At 41.1% G+C, this 19,810-nt stretch overlaps 1 protein-coding gene across 2 annotated transcripts in view; it reads left to right on the forward strand.

The window, feature by feature from the left end:
- Positions 1 to 19,810, forward strand: part of sdk1b (sidekick cell adhesion molecule 1b) — a 204,180-nt gene that overhangs the window by 79,261 nt on the left and 105,109 nt on the right. The gene's annotated exons all lie outside the window — the stretch shown is intronic.

The raw sequence follows: 19,810 nt of genomic DNA on the forward strand, positions 1-19,810 counted from the left end.
CATGGAAAATGGCTCTCCTGTTAACTTAATGGAGCTTCATTGAGTGTGGCTTAGTGACAGTGGACTGCAATTATTTTGCTGCTCAAGACACTGCCTACATTGGAAGTGTTTACTGTCAGAGCTTCACCACCACAGTGCCCTCACCCCTCCTTAAAGTCATACACCACACATAAGAGCACTACACCCACTACCACTGGCAATTAAAAAACTAAAATTAATAAATAAATATCTGACTGAAGTCACAGTAAAATAAAGGCTAGTTCTAATCCTAATGCTACAAATGTGCACCTGCCTATCAATTAATTTAATGGCTACTTATCCATGTCAAAGTAGCATTGACAGCAGGACATAAAGAGCAGCCCATACACTTTTCTCTCCACATTTTTCCATACTGGAAAAGAACTGGTTCGTAAGACGTGACTGACCATGTTGCGGTAAAAAGCCAGCAGTCATAGAGGGAAGCAAGTATTTCCTGGAAGGCAGAGTATAATGGCACCTTTAGTCCTGTTTTACTACTGACTGATAATATTGTTATACATATATATTATTCATCTTGTATAAATTAACTGACAGGAATGGAAAGCTTACCAGAGCCTGTAGATCCATTTTCATATGAGCACAAAGAACAAACTACTACAAAATATCTATATTTTTGCCAGGATCACTTCCTTCAAAGTTTGTTACACAAGGGAAAAAGCAGCATAGTCATATTTAGCAGTAGGGGTCTGTTCTGGAAGCTCCCCATCCAGGACCGGTTGCAAATATAACAGGAGCCACTCAGATGAGTTGTCACATAAGTTTAGCAATAGAGCAAAACATATGCAATTAATGTTAAAAGCATAAAATGAAGATAATGAATGTTGAGCTGAAGCTGAGGCGGCTGCAGAGGTTGCAGAGTAAGTGCTGATGTAACAGTTGCAGCAGCAGGTTAGCAGAGCATTTAAAACACAATGTGATTTGACAGTGAGCAATTGGCTGTCACAGTTTGGCAGGTGTACTCAGCTGAGCAGTCACCTGAGAGGTTTGGCCTTCTGATCACGACACAGATGACGCTGTGGCCTGTGTTGGAGCCAGTATTTATTGCGAAAGTAGATACATTGGCTCCATTTCTCTTTGCCCTTTATCTTGATTAAGCTGAGAAAAAACTGATAAACATCCTGCTTAAAAAAAACGCACAGTCGATGCATTTTATTATTAAGATAACCCATTAAATTCAGGGTTTTCCTCAGCTATTTACTGCAGACACAGTTAGTTTCTACTGAATACCCGACTGCCTCCACTAAAATCATAAGAAATTAACACATTTTTATGAAATAGTTAGTGACATTCTGGGAATAAAACAGGGGTGCTGTTTCACGCAGCAAAGGGCATACACTTAATGTAATGTAATTTAAACCATATACCGATTTCATGCAGAATGAGGGAGACATGTCATCTCCAATAATTTCATATAAATCATTTGGCCATTTCTATTAACTCGTGTCCATGACAGTCTCTTCGCTCCTCGAGTGGAGGAGAGAAACAGACAGAAACTGAGACGGAGATAGATTCAGCAGTCAGTATTTCACATGATACGTTTCTTCACACCACTGCCTTGCTAGTTAACTAGCTATCCAGTTAGTTGCCACAGTACATAAAAGTATATGTGTGCATGGCAGGTTACCAGACAAAAGCTGTTCTTATGTGATGATAGTTAAGACTTTTTCAAAGGTCTGTTGCCTGCAGGTCTGAAAATGTCTTAAATTTTAATTGACACATATTAAACCTTATGCTGGTAATTTGCCTTTAATGTGAATTATTTAAATTTAATTTTTAACATTAGAATTTCATCTGATTTATGTGGAAAAGGGAAAATAGAGTCTGAACTTCACTGAGAACTTTAGGGTCTTTTGTGGCCGTGCAGGTTTTTTGTGTTTAATGTTATTTTAGTGAGACCAGACTCTTTGAGGCAAATGAACATACACCTACATGAGTAGTTCATTCATGATTACTTAATTCATCTTTAGTAAAACAGCTTTCCAAATAATACTAAACACAAACTAAACAGCAGTTCTAAACCTATGTTTTAAGTCTTAAGTAACATATTCACACAGGCTAAATGACAAAACAAAGTAAACTTAAAAATGGCAGTATGCAGTCTGTAGTAAACATTTTGAGGCATTTAATATTAGTAGATTTTTAATGTCTAGTTATTCTGTGTAATGTCTCGGCAGAGCTCACAAGCAGAAAGTTGACTAAAACACATAAAGTGTCTGAGAAACGCTTTCTCCTCATTGACTGATCAGATGTGATTTCTTTATTCCTATTATAGGACCAGGTGCACACTGGGGCACACTGATGTTTGTTTGGGCCAAGAAGGCCTGAATGGTGTGCAACTTTGGAGCAGAGAGTTTGTCTAAAATTCAAGGCTTTTGCACCAGCACCTGTATCCATGGCAACAAGATAAAAATGACAGCTGGTTCTGTCACCTGCAGTGTCTGGTTATGGTGAAATATTTTGTGCTATAGAAATAATTTAGATTATATTGTTAGATGGATAAAATGTATGCAGCTGTTTCTGCTCTTCAAAAATACACACTCACCTGTGATATGACTAGAAGAAGTCAATCTCACTACATCATTTTCAAGTATTAATATAATCTTGGTAAAAAACCTTTATCTCTGCATTGTGAGATGAAATATTCTGATTTGCTTGCACCCCACATACACACTGTGATGAAGATTCATGCATAACACTTCCTTTGAACCCTCATAGAAAAGACTAATTTGCACCTCTCTTCACAGCTCCCCTCTTGTCTCTACAAGACATGTCTTCCTCTCCCTTCCCTCCTCTCACCTCCCTGCTCCGTCTCTCCTACTTTTCTGCCTCTAAATTATTCTTTATATTGCTTTGTTCTCTCCGTTGGCTCTCCCTTTTCTCACTCTGTGCCTCTTTTACAGTCATTATCATGCTGCAGGATATACTGTTACAGAACCCATAAACTTCTGTTCCTGAATAAACTGCTTAACTGCTGTGGTGTACGCACACAAACACACACTCACACACACAATCTGTCTCTCCAGACCAATCTCAGTTGCGTCTACCTGGCTCGAGCGTCTCCGTGTGAGCTCATGCGTGTCAGAGCGAGCGGGCTGAATGTTTGCATGGCTCGGCGTGTGTATCGGTGTGTGCGCGCGTGTTTGTGTTTGTGTGCGAGGTTACGCTGGCTGATCCTGCGGTCCGGTGAGACGGGGCCAGATGGTGCCTGGCGGTTGGCTGTCTTCTGTGGTGACCGAGCTGATGATGTTGTTTATGAAGTTTATTGATCCGATATGCATCACTCCCAGAGTCCCCAGCCCCATCTTGCTGTCTGTCTTTCTGCCTCTCCCACCGCTCTCAATTTATGTCCGAGTGCCTGCCCCTAACCCCACTCTGCATATCCAACACACGCACAATCTCACTCCTTCTGTGTGTCCACGCTCCCCGCTACCCTTCACTTCCTCACACACACACATCCTGTCAGTGTACGAACATTCCCAAACTCCCCAGCCCTCAAAATACTGGCCAGCAAAGAACTTACAAGCTGTCACTTCCCACACACTCTGCTCTAATCTAATGGAGCCCTCACTCCCTGCCCCCTCTGTCTCCGTGCTGGTCTGCCATCACACTCTATCTCTATTTGCCCCCCCCCCACACACACACAAAATGTTTTTCTTCTCTTTATCCTCCCATTTCCACATGGGCTCTGAACTTGAGACATATTGCGTCTGTTTTCTTCTCCAGTCAAAACAACTTGACTGGTGCTGCCACCTCAGCGGCTGCCGCTGATGTATATTTTAGTTGTGACCTGCAGCCCAGGTCGAGAGCGAGCTGCTGCTTTTAATTAGCTGTGAGGCCTGTGGCAGATGGACGTGAAATGATTCTTATAGCCAGCAGCTTCAAGAGGACAGCCAGGACGAGGAGAATTAGAACTCTCCTTTCTTCTTCCATCAGGGACGCAGGGAGCCCAGATTGATCAAATAAAGGCAGTGATCTATGCAGAAGCATGGCAGGGCGGACAGTGAATATTTCAGTTTCTTGTTGCTGGGGAATCGAGTGGTGCGGAGAGCGCTGATGTCACAGGTGGTCAGTGTCAGGACTGGGCCTTATGGGAAATAATTCTCCTCATAGACCTGGCCTAAGCAGCCATATGCTGTGGAGGTGTGTGTGTGTGTATCTCTGTGTGTGTGTCTCGACATTCATTCATTTTAATTTGTCAAACACCGCTTTAACAGAGGGAGCGATTCATTATTTTGCCGCTTTCCATCACACACACACACACACACAGCAGAGGTCTGAACAGAAGGAACTTTCTCGCTGTCTGAACTTTGCAAAGCAGATGTTGTGTGTGTTTGCGTCTGTGAGCCTGTGCACACATGCATGTGTGTGTATTAGACAGACAGCCAGATCAAGAGAAAGGGAGCATCATTTGGAGGGAGACTCAAAGGATGTATAGGCTTAGATCCCACCACATGTTGAAAATACAACCGGCCATTTGAGAGGTCTCCCATCCACAACGGCACCGCTGCGGTTCATAATGACTCACTTTCTCACGGCAGCCAAAGGGGAGGATCAAAGTGACTGAGAAAGAGGTAGAAGAAGACATGAAAAAAAAGTTACAGGAAATGAATATGGAGTAAAGAGTTTAAGCTTATCTGAATCCATTGTGTCTGGAACTTAATCTCTGAAGCCACCAGAAGCTTAGATACTGTATGTGACTTTCTTCTCAATTATATGATTTAGTTACTTTTGGGATTACAAAAACATCCCAGACATGTAGGATTTTAAGACATATGGCTGCACTAAGAAGTTTTCTCTACTATGTATTGTATTCTACAATACTGTATTTCTCTGTCTTTGTTTCATTCTTTACTGCATAAACTGACTTACAAACTGAACATGGTTTTAATCATTCTCAATATGAATGTTTACATGGAACATTGAGAGACTTGGTTATTCATATACATGTTCACATGAGTATGAAACAATGTCCAGGTTTCTGGTCATCTCAGTGCAGGTGTGTCTTTGACTTTTTAACATCCAGCAAATATGTGATTTTTGTGACATATCAGTTGAGGATTCATTCAGGTTAGTTTCCGGTCTGTAAAGGGTCACCAGCTACAATGTGCGGAGAAAGTTGAATCCAAATGAAATCCAAAGCCAAATGAGATTTTCTCCCGATATTTACAGCACATTTAGCAAATGTATGCCACATAAAAACATTGAAAAAATGCTGCCACACTACATAGTATGTTGTCAGTTATGGTGTTGCAGTAGTAAATTATTGTAATATTTCCTACATTAGCTAGCCAAACAGTCTCACTCTTGCAAGGCAATCTACTTGATAAACAGGCCGAATTTAACAGTCTGACTTCCATGGCAAAAAATGCCCATGTATGTCTTCATTTGCTGTGTAATTTCTGCCTGTATTTGATGCCTGTGTATTAATGGCATGTATTAGACTGACAACTTTCTAGAAAATATTAGATTCATAGAAAGAGTTTTCCTTTTGGGACCCATTCTGCTGTCCTCTTTAAAGAATCGTAATAGCCCTGGTCTTTTAATTGACAGCTCAAATAAGGCTTGTCATGAGTAATTGCTGTAATTATAGTTTGTTGATTTTTAAAATGGTACAATAGGAAATATTGTACTGCTGCACATAATCCAAAGAAAATCCACCTGACCAAGACGTGTTAAACTGTATAGCCTTTTTGTAACTAATGGCATTAAAGGGCATTGGCTGAAAGGTACACCACTGTGATGTGATTTGAAAAATAGTATTTAGCATTTCACAGTAGATTTCTACATTGATTAATTTTAGAGATGAAAATAAAAGACATGAAGCAACAGGATTTCTTTTCTGACGCCTGCCTGAACTTGATATTTTCCAATTTACCTCTCCTCCCCTTCCCCTCTTGCTCTCCTGTTTTTTTTTTTTCCTCCCCTCTTTCCATCCCTTTCCATAATTGAATTGCTCCTTTGGTCGCCTAATGTGGCGGCAAATAACAGAATGAAAATTCTCTTCTGTAAACTCCATTTCCACTTCCATATCTTACCTCTCTCTTCATTTCAGTGGACATGTGTCTGTTGCTCTGTCCCTCTCTTGTTTGCTTCTTGTTCTCACCCTCTCTCTCTCTCTCACTTTGTCCTTCTCTCCTGTCAGGTGGTATTAGGAGTTGTTGATCCCAGTTCAAAGGGAAAATGGTAATCCTGGTATTCCTCCGCTCTCGACCTTCAGCTCACCTTAGGTCTTTAAAGGGAAATGATGAATAGATTCTATACGTTTAAGATTGTAAAAGCTGTGGACATTGATTTGGCTTGGTGTTGTTTCAACGTTGTTGTTGTTGTTAAGCATGGTGTAATTATTAACCCGTGGAACTAATTGGCCTAATGGGCCTTTGGATGCTGCAAAGTCTGAAGCTTATACAAGTCAGTCAGCGATACTTGTGTCAAGGAATTGACCATTTATAGCAAATGGAAAGGAAAGAGCATTGAGGTTTCTGCTGGAACAACTGATCCCCACTTAATAAATACTTACATGAACATTAAATCTTAGTCAATTCCAAAATACTATAAAAAATAGCAAATAGGGAGGAGGTTGGGGCGTTGGAGGAAGCTGCAGCAGCGAGTGGCGTTGGCATTAAGGTATCAGCAGATTAACAGCAAGTGTCAGGCCGCTCTGTACACTTGTGTGATTATAACATTACTAGTCAAGTTGTAGCCAAACAGCTGACGAATGAGCCAGTGAAGCATGAACCACCATTAGTTTTGAATCACAAATGATTAGGTCAGGTTCAGACAGACAACGCAAAAGTAAAAACGCAGTCCTTCATTCATTTGAATTGGACCGCTCTGTGGACGCAGCGGTTGTGCCAATGCAGAGGAAAAAAAGGAACTGTTTAAACTTTTAACTTTTAAACTTTACTGCAATGCAATATGAAGTCATCTGGCAACAGGCTGCGTTAGCCAGTGACATACATGTAAGTGCACATTCCTGATTAGATTACTTTGTAGTAGGGACACTGTATTTCTTTATTTATTTGGTGTCTGATAAGCCCCTTGGATTGTTTTAATGAAGGGCTATTTCTGGTCTGAATGTCCACTTAGTAGTTTTTGTGTGTGTGTGTGTTTTTCCCCCATTTCTGTCCAATGTCTTCTTGCTGATTCCCCTGGTGCTAACGTAGCTTGAGAAGTCTGTGGGCAATGTGCGCCTTTTGATACAGTTGGAGTCACAAATAGTTTCTTTTCACGTGACAGCAAAGAGTTTCACCAGTAGAGCATGATGTGTGTGGAGGCTGTCTTGTACTGTTTTAGTAAAATGGTTAAATTGTTAAAACCCTGACTTGTCTGCGTGTTTGTGTGTTTATATACAGCTTATAATGCATAATGTATTGACTTGACATTATTAATCACAATGGTGTAAATAATTGGAAGAAGGATTTTCAAACCTCAGATTTAGGTCTAGTCCGTTGTCTCTTTAGATTATGTGTACTTCTTGAATTTAGGTCCGGTGTCTCTACTCATACATTTTAGCTGCTTGCAAAAGACTGCTTGCTGCTAAAAAATTGGCCAGAGGCGACTTTTTCTACCACCACCACTATTATGCATGAATTTTGCAGTAAAGAAATCAGATGACTTGTTTAATCTTTAATGTTATCACTGTACTGCATAGGGAGTGGGGGAGCGACACATGTGGCAAAGGGAGACAGGGAACAACGGGTTGCTTTAATTGCATTGCATTTCTGGTAATATTATTCATTGTCAAGGTGGAGTGGGATAGAATTGCATTATGAAGACAGCACTTTAGGGCCTGCCGTTGGACTATGAATATTCATGGCTTATTCTGCCAAAAGCAATTTGTTGTAGCTTTGTTTAAAACTGTTGATGTGTTTTCCAAGTCTGTAGGCTATACGTAGACCCACACATATGCCACAAGGTAAAAACATTGTGTTTTAATAAATTACATCTTCTTTCCTATCTTCACACAAAATTGGGTGGATATTTTAGAGTTGATAGCACCATTATTTTCAGGCCCCAGCTCGCAGTCAGTATATGTGTTGTTTGCCGAGATAACAGCCTCGATGTCTGGCGGATATATCAGGTGAATTTGAGACTCCTCTCATCTGTCCTTAACTTGCGTCCCTTACTTGTAACTGTGTTCCAAATTTGCTGTCTTCTTCCAGTCACATTTCTCAAACAACTAAGGTAAAAAGAAAACTTTTTTAAAGTAGAAAAGACATTAACTCCGAGGCTGTACTTAATGACGCTCCCAAATGACAGAGGCTTACTCTGCCTCACACACTCAAGGGAGGGAGACAAGCAGCAGGAGAGGGAAGAGGAGGAGGAGGGCTAAGAACAAAAAGCTCCCTAAACTGCAGGAGTGCGACACAGATGATTGCATCGCAGTTGCAAAATATGTTACTATTAACTACCATGATTATATTTCCCTTTAACATATTTGAATTATCCTCAACTAATCATCATTGTTGTTTGTGTTGCTGTAGCAGTAAACCGGTACTTTATGTTCTGTAACAAGCCCTATTAGGCCAGCGCTTACATTTACTAAGACCCCTAGCCCTGGTATTAAAATGCCATCTGTATCTGGATAAGCCAAAACATATGCTAATGGAAGGTGTAAACATACGCGGCATACATTACCATAGAAGTGTGACTGAATTTACAATAGCTCGCATTTTGATCATCTCCAGTAGAGGTTCATGCAGTGTGTTCAGATTTGTGAAGAACTACCACTCAGGGTGTTGAAACCATCATGACTCACTCTGACGTTTTCTGTGCCCTCAGCTTCTCAGAGGCACTCCGTCATGATCAGGATACGGTAGTAGCATTCACAGCAGCTGTAAACCCCTTTTTTCGGGTCACAAACGACCTGCCTGTCGATCTGTTCTGCCTCAAATAAAAAAGTAAACGCAAGCTGTCCTATATCAAATGTCAAATGTCCCCATACCCACCTTGTTTGTTTTCATCCATGCTAATGGTGTAGTTCTAGGGATGGCAATGTCGGCCGGTCCACCATTTTGGTCCAGGCTGAAATATCTCGACAGCTATTAGATGGATTGCCAAAAAGTTTTGTACAGACATTCATCATCACAAAAGGGTGAATCTTACTGGTTTTGATAATCCTCCAACTTTTCCGCTAGCACCACCAGTAGGTCAAATCTTTTACTTATCCTGTGATATGTCAGCATCTACTAGATGGATTGGCACACCATTTTGTACAGACTGATGGTTTCCCAGACGATGAATCCTACAGGTTTTGGTGATCCCCTGACTTTTTCTCTTGTGCCCACCAGCAGGTTGACATTTTGGTTAAGATTTAAATATCTCGTCAGCTGTTGCATGGATTGCCATTAAGATTCAGTACTCTTATTCATGTCCCCCTCAAGATGAACTTTAATAACTTTGGTAATCACAATGCTTTGGTTAATGAAATCACCAAATACCTGTGAAACTGATGACATTCCCATCAGCTTCAGTTGTACTTTGTGTTTAGAGCTGAATTGCAAATGTTAGCACGCTAACACACTAAAGTAAGACGATGAACATGGGAAACCTTATATCTGCTTGACACCTGACTTCAGTGATTCTGTGCTCATCTATTTCTGTCTGCCAGAGAGCAGCTGCTTCTGTCTGAACTGATCACTCAAAGACAGACAGTGTGTGTGAGTGTGTGTGTCCAGCCTGTGTAGCTCGTGCTGATGATGATTCATTCTATGCATGTGTGTCTTTGAAAGGCAAATAGTCTTTTGTCTATATCTGATCCACCACTTTCCTTCTTCCTCCACCTCTCTTCCGCCTGGTTTTTTCTCTACTGTCTCCCTGACTATATCCTATATCATCTCAAGAATCATTATTCCCCCATTAAAGTCTGAACCAACACACTCCCACCTGCCACCTTGTGTGTGTGCATGCACGTGTGTGTTAGCGTGTCCTCTGTCTGAAGTCGTTAAATATTCTAAAGACAGAGACCTCTTTTAATTACCCACTAATCACACTTTTAATTACCTGCCACGCACACATCCATCACTGACCGGACTGTACACACACATGCACGCATACACACTCACACCCTGTACACACATCTACTCGCACATCTGTCATTGGATAGAGTTCTTAACCTATCGACTAAACAGAGAGAGGGAAAGGAAAGGAGGAATGAATAGGAGGGCGAGTGAGAGGCCACACAGTGCAGTGAGGAGTGACTGATGAAGGTTTGGTTTTGACGCTGCTAGAGGCTGGCAGGTGATTACCACAGGAGGGACAGAAGAGACCATGAAACAAATGAATAAACAAATTAAGGAAATAGGTTGTAAGCACAAACACGCTTCTCTCAAGAGATTATCTATGTCCATGTTTGTTTACCATCTCTCTGGATCTCCTCAGCTAGACATCCCAAGGATAGCCAGACAAAATGGACAGAATGCTGATTGACTGGTTAATATCTGAGCCACAGGATGACATCCTCAAGAAGAGAGAGCTGGATCAATAAGCAGAAGGTCATAAGTTTCTTTTCTCTCACAGACAATAAAGGCTAAATTTGAGCACTTCCTGCTCTCGGGAAATTATACTCTCGCTTTCTGTGCTCTAACCTCTCTGCTCATGTATTCACGTGGGAGTTTTTGTGTTTATGACTCGGGGGCTTATGTCAAGAAATGAATGCATTCACAGCGTTTAAGATGGCGACCCAGTGTCCTCTGGTTTTAGTTCAAACACTTAGCTATCCATCTTCATTGAAGAAAACTATTTTTGCTTTCATAGTTTCCAGTGCTAGGTCGTGCGACAGAGTTCCTGTTTGTCATTATCACCATGGCCCACCAGGTAATTACAGTGTACCACATCCAATACACACTCACATTCACACACAAATATGTACATCGGTACACAAACTAATCACACACTATGTCTCCCTTGCCTTTTAATTTTGATTTAATTGCTCTTGTTTAGTTTCTTTTTTTATTTTCTCTATTTATCTGAACTGTCCTTGTGCTGCAACACCTGAATTCTTATACATTGTTTACACTCATTTAGGCCTCTAATTTGGTGCTGCTGCAGAACCCTCTTTCACAATGATATTTACGTCTGCCCATTTGCACTTACGCCTCTTGGGCAATTTTCTGGCTCCGAACAAACCTGCTTTCACCAAAGTGGGTGGAGTTGCAGCTGAGGTTGTGTTTGTGCCGAGCAGGTGGCACATAGTAATTCTGGTACCTTTTTAGCATGAAATTGAGCTGACGTTTCCGCCTGTATTACAAAAGCAAGTGTAAAGAATTTTTGTAGCCTCAGTTGGTGAAGGCGCATACATGCACCTCTCGAAAATGACAAAAAATACCCTCTCATGTATGTTCTTGTTTTGCCTTTTTCACTTTTATGTAGATTTTAGTACACTTAAATATATATATTTCAATGCACACAAAAAGAAGAGTCGATTAATGGGTGATTCTCACTGAAATACATACACACACGTACATGCTGGCTTATGCTGGCTAAGGTGTGCTCAGGCTCTTATTTAAATGTATGCTTGTGCCCAGTTAAACAAAAAAGACACAGCAATCTCTGTCACACTGTTTGGCTTTGTAGAAGAACAGGTCAGTGTGAGTGATGCATTCACTGACAATTTAGCTGCAGGCTTTGTGCACATTAGAAGATCTATGAGAGCAAGTGTGTGTGTGATTATGTTTGTTACAGAATAATGTAGATTAAAATGTTTTTGCCTGTAGGCGGAATCATTTTTTTGGCATTGTATTGATTTCCTATCACCATGGTGACAAGTGTATCAGTTAAAAAACCCTTGTTTTACAGGAGATGCTGTAAGTGTGTGGTTGTATCGGCGTTGATGATAAAGCAGGGACATTGGGCTTGTTTACTCCATACTGTTACTACTGACCTTTTAAAGCTACATGAGGCAATTTGTCTGCATTTGAATAGCAATGTGTGACTGTGTTTTCATAAATTATCAGTATGACCCTGCGTATACATATTCACACACACACACACACACACACACACACGCACACTATCTATTATTTATTACATGTCGTGTCAAATGGCTGTACTCAACAGTGAACACAGTGTAACACACTGTAAAATATACTGTAAATTGTGAGATGATAGAAATGTGTCAGCCATCACAAATTTTGCTATTTCGTTTATATAGAAGTAGCTGTCCCTTTAATATCTCTGGATGTATTAAACCACTGTCGGCAGTGTTACATATTAGTGACCTGACTGCTTTATGATAAAGCTGGTGTACCTTGACTTTTCAGGTATGTCATTCACTAGATTATCAAATAAACAGCGATACATCGATTTCTTATTGAATTTCCAGGAAATGTACTTCATCACGATACATGAACAGAGCCTACAAGCTAGTTCAGACAGTTAACTTGAGGCAACACACATGCACCTATGTAACCTTGAACATTTGACACCAACGTTGTGTAAGCTACAACAAACCATGAAAAGAAGCAAATACTTCTTCACTCCTATCTGCAGAAAGCAGAATATAAATCACAAGGTCTGGAGCCACACTCTTTATTTCAGGTTCAAACAGCCATATGAACCAGAATTAGAAAATGACGGCTTATTTTCAAGTGTGAAGATTACCAGCTCTCTGTTCAGCTGGTCTCTTTATCTGAGCAGCTGAGAGAGACGACGTTTGAGAATAAGGTATGTTTCTCCAGCTGAGAGAAAGACACAGAGAGAGAGAGAGAGAGAGAGAGAGAGAGCGTGAGAGAGAGAGAGAGAGAGAGCGTGAGACGCAAAGACAGCGAGAGAAGTCACCGCCAGTTGTGTGGTTAATTGGAAGCAGACATAATTAGTGCTAATTAGGATAATAGCCATTCGTCTAGAGATCCATCCACCTAATGGGACTACAACAGTCACTCAGCTGCAGACACACACACACACACACACACATCCAGCCTCCTTGTTAGAAGAATTTCTACTGTAGATTTAATGTACAACCGGTTATGACGTGTAATTTACACAAATTACCGCCTGTATGTGCACGTGGATGACAAAGAGACAGACAGACGTTAAGCAGAGGTAGAAAGGAAGTGAGTCATGGAGCTCCTTTAGCTGAACAAACAGTAAGTGGAGAGAAAAGTCTCCCTCCTCTGTTTACCCAGCATCAAGCCCCATCCCTCTCTCCTCTCCTCTCTTCCTGCCTACACCTCACCCTTGCCCTGCTTTGCTTTGCTTTCCTTTACCGTTGCCTTTCCACTTCTCTCTGCCTGTCCCTCAGGCCAGGCCAGGGGACATTAAACAAACGTTGTCTGTCCGGCAGCCCTCTCTAACTCTTACTCTCTCTCTCTCTCTCTCTCTCTCTCTCTCTCTCTCTCTCTCACACATATACACACACACCAATTACTTTCAGACTGCAGGCCCAAGGCCGTGTGTGCACAAGGATACTCGACGATGGGGGCATGCACTTCCTCTGCCTGTGTGTGTGTGTGTGTGTTTTATGGAGGACTTATTGGCGGTGGCAACTGGCCAAGCCGGTGAGCGACGACAGAAAAGTCTCCCTTTCTGTGTCCGTTTGACCGTTTGAAGGAACTGTAAAGGTGATTGAGGAACCAAGCCTGTGATTTAGGCACTGCGTTAATTACAAGTCACAGAGCCGCAGAGTGTGTAGGGCACAAGGTAGGGAAATGTTTTCTGAGTCAGTGAAGGGGCTGTTAAAATCTCTCACAAACACATTAGTGTTCATTACTGTTGTAACCTCTACCATCTTTCTTTCTTTTTCTCTCTTTCTACCTCTCCTTATTGGTCTCATGTGCAGTCACATATGCAGGCTGTATTTCTCTGAGTGGAAAAATCATCAAGCTTCACCGTGCAGAACAAGACATTAACAGATAATAACCTTAGATTGAGTTATTAATAAGGTATGGACAGACATTTAAATACAATTTTGACAAGAGAGAGGAGTTGGGTTGTATACTATGTATACTATATAAGGCCAGAAATAGGTAGTCCTCATACTTTTAGTAGATTTGGTCAGGCTGCAGGGTTTCGCCCAAGAAATTGGATAGTGGAGGGGGTAAGTGTTCTCTGTTCTCGTGACAGCCTTATTACTCATACTTTGATTAAATGTTAAACACATACTCCTCAGGTTCTTTTTTGTGTGTTTTTTTCCAAATTTGTGACATGCTGCTCTGATTAATATTATTAAGATAACGTACAACATGATTGATCAGTCAATCAGCAGCTGAACTGTATCAGACATGTCCTGACGCATCGGTTTAGTAACTAGATGATGGTCTGAACAGTTGGCTCACGCCTCAAATACGTAGCCTTTGCTGTGTGAACTAGTGCCTCTGCTTGTTGTCTGTGCTTAATATGTATAGCTTATTTTCATATTTCTTATTTCAGTACATTTTATACAAGCGTAGTCATTTTGTAAAATCGACTGCATTCAGTGCTTTTTATCCAAAGCGTTTTACAGTTTTGCCTCTCTCTCACACACTGATGGCAGCGAGCTACCATACTGGTCTGACCATCGGGAGCAATTTGGGGTTCAGTGTCTTACCCAAAGACACTTTGGCATGTGGACAGGAGGAGCCGGGGATCGAACCACGACCCTGCGATTAGCGGACCACCTGATCTACCTTCTGATGTTAGCGAAGCCGTTAAGTGAGGCTGGACACCTGCACTATAATACATAAAGGAAACCGTGGGCTGTTATTGTGAGAGGTCCTAATGCTACAGCATACAGTGATATTTTAGACAACAGAGTGCCTCCAACTTTGTGACAACAAATTAGGAAGACCCTTTTCTGTTTCACAGTGGCATGCACAAAGTGAGGTCCATGAATAAAAGGTTTTCCCAATTTTGTGTGGAACAACTGACCTGCACAGACCCCTGACCTCACTCCCATCAAACACCTTTCAGATGAACTTGAGCGCCGTCTGTGAGCCAGGCCATATCAACATCAACACTCAACCTCACCAATGCTTCTGTCGCTGAAGGGGAGCAACTCCCTGCAGCCAGGTTCCGAAATCTGCTGGAAAAACCTCCCAGAACAGTGGAGGCTTTTGCAGCAGCTTATTAGTGGCCATTTCTTTGGAATGAGATGTAATCTAGGGTTGCAACTAATGATTATTTTCAGTATTTAATAGATTGAATAGTAATTGATTCATTGTCTTGACCATAAAATATCAGAAAATGGGTTTAAATAAATCCAAATATTATTTACAGTACAGTTTGTGGGTACAAGTTGACGCCTTTAAATATCTTGTTTTGTCTGTCCAACAGTTAAAGCCCAAAGGCTTTATTCCATTAATTTGAATTACATAAAACAGAGAAAAGCAGCAAATCATCATAATTGAAAAAGTACTGAAATGATTCGATTATCAAAATAGTTGCCCATTCATTTGCTATTAATTGACTAATCAATTAATCAACTAATCGTGTTAGTAATTACATATAGGTGTAATCTTCAAGTGTCCATGTCCTTTATTTGGGTGTCCACATCATTTTGCCCATGTAGTGTGTGGCCTGTGGGAGGATGCGTGTAGATCTGATTGTATGGCTCTGGATGTGCCCAACGGGTGCCTTTAATAACATGACTGTTTCCCTGTTATCTTTTTAATGCAGTCCAAAATGTTTTGGCCTTGATTTAAATTGAGATAGACACAACCCAGGCCCTCTAAATAGTTGATGCACATTTTTAATGCATCAGCAGCCTGCTTCCATTATTTCTTCTCATTTGGTTCAGCTCCAACGGGCTTATTATAGAGACGTGGAGTTCTTTTGTGAATGTTTTGCTTTCTCCCTTTTGTTGATTACAAGATAAAAGGGTTGCAGACATTTTATGTTTTTAATGTTTAGAGGGATTTATTTAGAACAAGTTTGGAACAAGTGCTTAAGCGCACTTAATGGGTCTTGCAGCAGAAATGCCAATGATAGTCCAGTTGTGGGACACTGCTATACCACCCTGCTGAGCAGCAACAGTACCAAGCTCACAACATTATTTGTTGGTTTTACTGCTGTGTGTACAAACATTATTTATGTAAACAGACTTTGACAGCATCAGAAAACATTAATGACTTACTTGTCTCTATTATTAAGCTGTGTTTCAAAAGATCTGTCAATCAATTTCTAAAGAAAAGCAGGTTTCAATCATCTGTTTTGGATTTTGGTGGTGGGGCTACCCTTTTGTTTATACTAGAATCACACACTGATGACATTTGAGCTGTGAATTGGTCGTATTGCTGCCTTTAAGTACTGCTGTGGTAGAAGAAAAAATGTGGTGGGGAAAAAAATACTTATCTCTCGAGTACCACACAGAATAAACCTCACTGTTGAAGCTGCAGAAATGACATAACAATTTGACCAAACTTTAAATCTTAATTTAGCTTGTAGGCCTTTTCCTCACATTTTTAGCAATCAGAAACTTAAACAAATGTTTTTTTAAAGATAATTTTTGGAGGCTTTGCATTTTGACTGAGCAAGAGGATTAAAGAATGTTCAGCAAATATACTGTAAAACAAATCTTCAACCCCAGGCTGTGTTAACAATAGCTTCATTTAAACTATGCATGGAAAATCACTAAAGCAGTCACTGTCACGCTCCTGGCAGCAGAATGTCAAGAGCTGCTGGCAGTGGTCCAGTTCTCAGTCTTAACTCAGTTAGACTGTTTAATCCCATTACAAAAACAGATCTATCATATTTTCCAAAACTACATGAAACTGTTGTAGGAAATTGGCAAAGTAAAGTTCTCTTCATTGTCTTTTTCACTCTGTTCACCACCAGGATCATTCCTCTTTTTTCGCCTCACTCTGTACTGTTACATTACAGTTGTGTATAAAACCTTATATCATCTAAGACTTCCAGCCTCTGCTTGAGCCCAATTTACCTGCAAAGCCTCACAACAGGAACTAGTTGTCAGGCATCGGCCACTAAGGGAGTGCATCCTTTCAAAGCAGTGAAAAAAATACTCCACTACCAGCTGTGTTCACACTGCATTCAAACCAATTGAAGCGACCAAGCTCAACTATCACAATTCTTGATGGACGACTTGCACGTTTGTCCTCATAGAGTCCAATGAAGGTACAAGAAAACGTTTGTATTGTTTGTCTCTGATTTGAAAGGTTAAATACAAGCCACAAATGAATTTGCACCCACATTAAAGATCTGTAAATCGATAAAAATGAAAAGAACAATATTACTTTCACAAGTAAGGATGACCTGACTGCTTATACAGTATTTAGTTATTGGCTTCACTCCGTGTTTTTTTATTTAAGCCTTTGTATGCAGTTGTGCAAGAAAGACAGCCAAAAGAAAAGCTATCATAGCATATAATGATGAATAAGGCACAGAAGCTTTCCCCCTCCTCTCCACATTCAAAAACAATGCACTCTCTGCAGCTGAGTTTTATAGTTACCAATTACTTTGAGATAGAGGACACCGCACCACAACTCAAGCTGACAGGCAATTCTGAGGGCAGGAATGCTTAAAAAATTTGAATACTTCAGCCCCGGTGTAAAGTTTGTAATAACAAAACCCTAAGTTTAAGCAGGATTTATACAGGTCCACAGACGCATATAATGTAACGTTCAGCAGGTTTGAACCTCTGAACATTCAATCAGTTACACAGAGAATGTATTCATGTGTCCTCTGACTTAAACACCAAAGCAAACATCCGGTTAAAACGGCTGCAAGGAACAGTGAATGCTCCCAACTGTGTGACTGCCCGTGTGAGAAGGTGTGTGTATGTATGCAGTGTGATGTGTGGCTGGCTGGCTGGCATCTGCTTGGTGGATGAAGCTGCCAAAATGCCTGCCGTCTGGACTCTGTTTACAGTGGAGTATCCCTCCTTCTGCCCCGCCGCCACCCCGAGCCTCTGTGTGTCAGACGCAGTGTGGTTTAAGAAAGTGGCTCGCTGCCTATCAGAGATAGAGGGGGAGGGCAGACAGGGCCGAGGTGGGCTCTGTTGGCAGGAGAGTCCGACCTAACGTACTCACACACACACACACGCACACACACACACACACACACACACACACACACACACACACACACACACACACTCTTAGACGCACTTAGATCTAAAAAACACACTCATTCATGCACTGACTCGCTCACTCATCCTCTGGCTTGCGACATGTGTGTGCTAATTAGCTCTTGCCTCACTTGTGTATGTGCATGTGTGTGTGTTTAGCAGTCAGTCTTGCACTGCAGACACCCGTGAGTGTTTATTAAATGAGTCTTGGGGCCAGATACTTAATGAAAGACCAATCTGGCTTGGTGCTTTGGTTCAAAAGAGTTGGGGGGGGGTAAGACAGGACAGTTGTGTGGAGTGAGGGGAAAGGATAGTGTGATAGAGAGACAGCTAGAGAAAGACAAATGCAAAGAAAATTGGATGAAACCAAAAGAGAAATGTGCAGATTGTAATCTGAGTGGGAATGGGAAATGGGATGTGAGAGAGAGACAGTCAGAGAGGCAGAGAGGCGTTTTTTTGTTTGAGGGGGGATGAGGGATAAAGGGAGGAATGCAAAGGAGAAGGGAATAGGATGTAGTTGATTACTGTATTTTAATTTCCCTCTTCTGCCTGGGGATAAACTGTCACACACACACACACACGCATATAAGCATACAAAGTCACACACAGTTTTACAATTGAGTTTGTCTTTAATTAAAAGCCAGAACAATTTTGTCCAGTTTAATGAAATGTAGAACTAAAAGAAAGCAGAAAGTCACATGTTGAATTTATGCTATACTAAATCTCATCAACATTGCTATTCAGTCAGAATGAAAAGACGCACATGAGCAGCTCCTGTGCACGCCTATTCGTATGCCTGCATGTGTGCTGACTATATTGTAACTCTTAGGATGAGATTGTATAACCTCCCTCCAGCTACTCAGAACAAATAGGGACATTTTATTATTTTTTGAAGGGAATTTCACATGAATTGAGGTCCTCTAATCTCGGTTGCCTGACTTTTTATTGGCAAATTGTATTTATTTCCCTCCGTGTTGCTTTTTTGATATGAAAGTTGCATGTGAAGATTTTATGGGAAATCAAGCCTGAGACCTCCCAATTTGGAACAAAAGAAGGCATGACGCAAATCGCTGTAGCCATCAGCCCGTGTCATCACAAGTCATTTCACATGTACATATATAAATATATATAATAGTACATATAAAGGGGATATGTAAATGAGGAACAAATACAAATATTCACATGTTAATATGCTGCCTTAATTGGTCTTACTGCATTCTCACACCCGCCCACTGAGCTCCGGTGACTTTGAATGTTAATAGCTTCGAACCTCCCAAGCTCTCTCCTCCCTCCGACACTATAGGCAAGTGGAAGCGTGCCTTCACTGTCTATTAATCAGCATGTGCTGGGCAAAACAGATGTGATAAAATGGGCTGGTCAGCACAGTTAATGGGCTTAACAGCTATAAATTGCATTATAGACCTCGGTGAGGATGCAGAATCTATCCTTACTGTGGAATAAGTAAGAGAGAGCAGGAGAATGGTTTGGTTAAAGCCTCAATTTCAAGGTAGTGAGATTTGGTTGAATGCACACACACACACACACACACACATACATGCTCACATAAAGCAACATACACACATAGATGTACACTCACAGTGTCAGTTTTGGGGTTGAGGCTCTGGCTCTTGTAGATGTCCTCCTGGGAAATCACACTGAATAAAATTAGACCTGAGGAATTCTGTCTGTATTGTGTATGTGTGTGTTTGTGGGAGTGTGTGTGTGTCACAGCCCCACGTTCTCTTCTCTCCTCTCCTCAATCAATATGGAGTT

The sequence above is a fragment of the Enoplosus armatus genome, chromosome 2, assembly GCF_043641665.1.
Source record: "Enoplosus armatus isolate fEnoArm2 chromosome 2, fEnoArm2.hap1, whole genome shotgun sequence".
Taxonomy (NCBI): Eukaryota; Metazoa; Chordata; class Actinopteri; order Centrarchiformes; family Enoplosidae; genus Enoplosus; species Enoplosus armatus.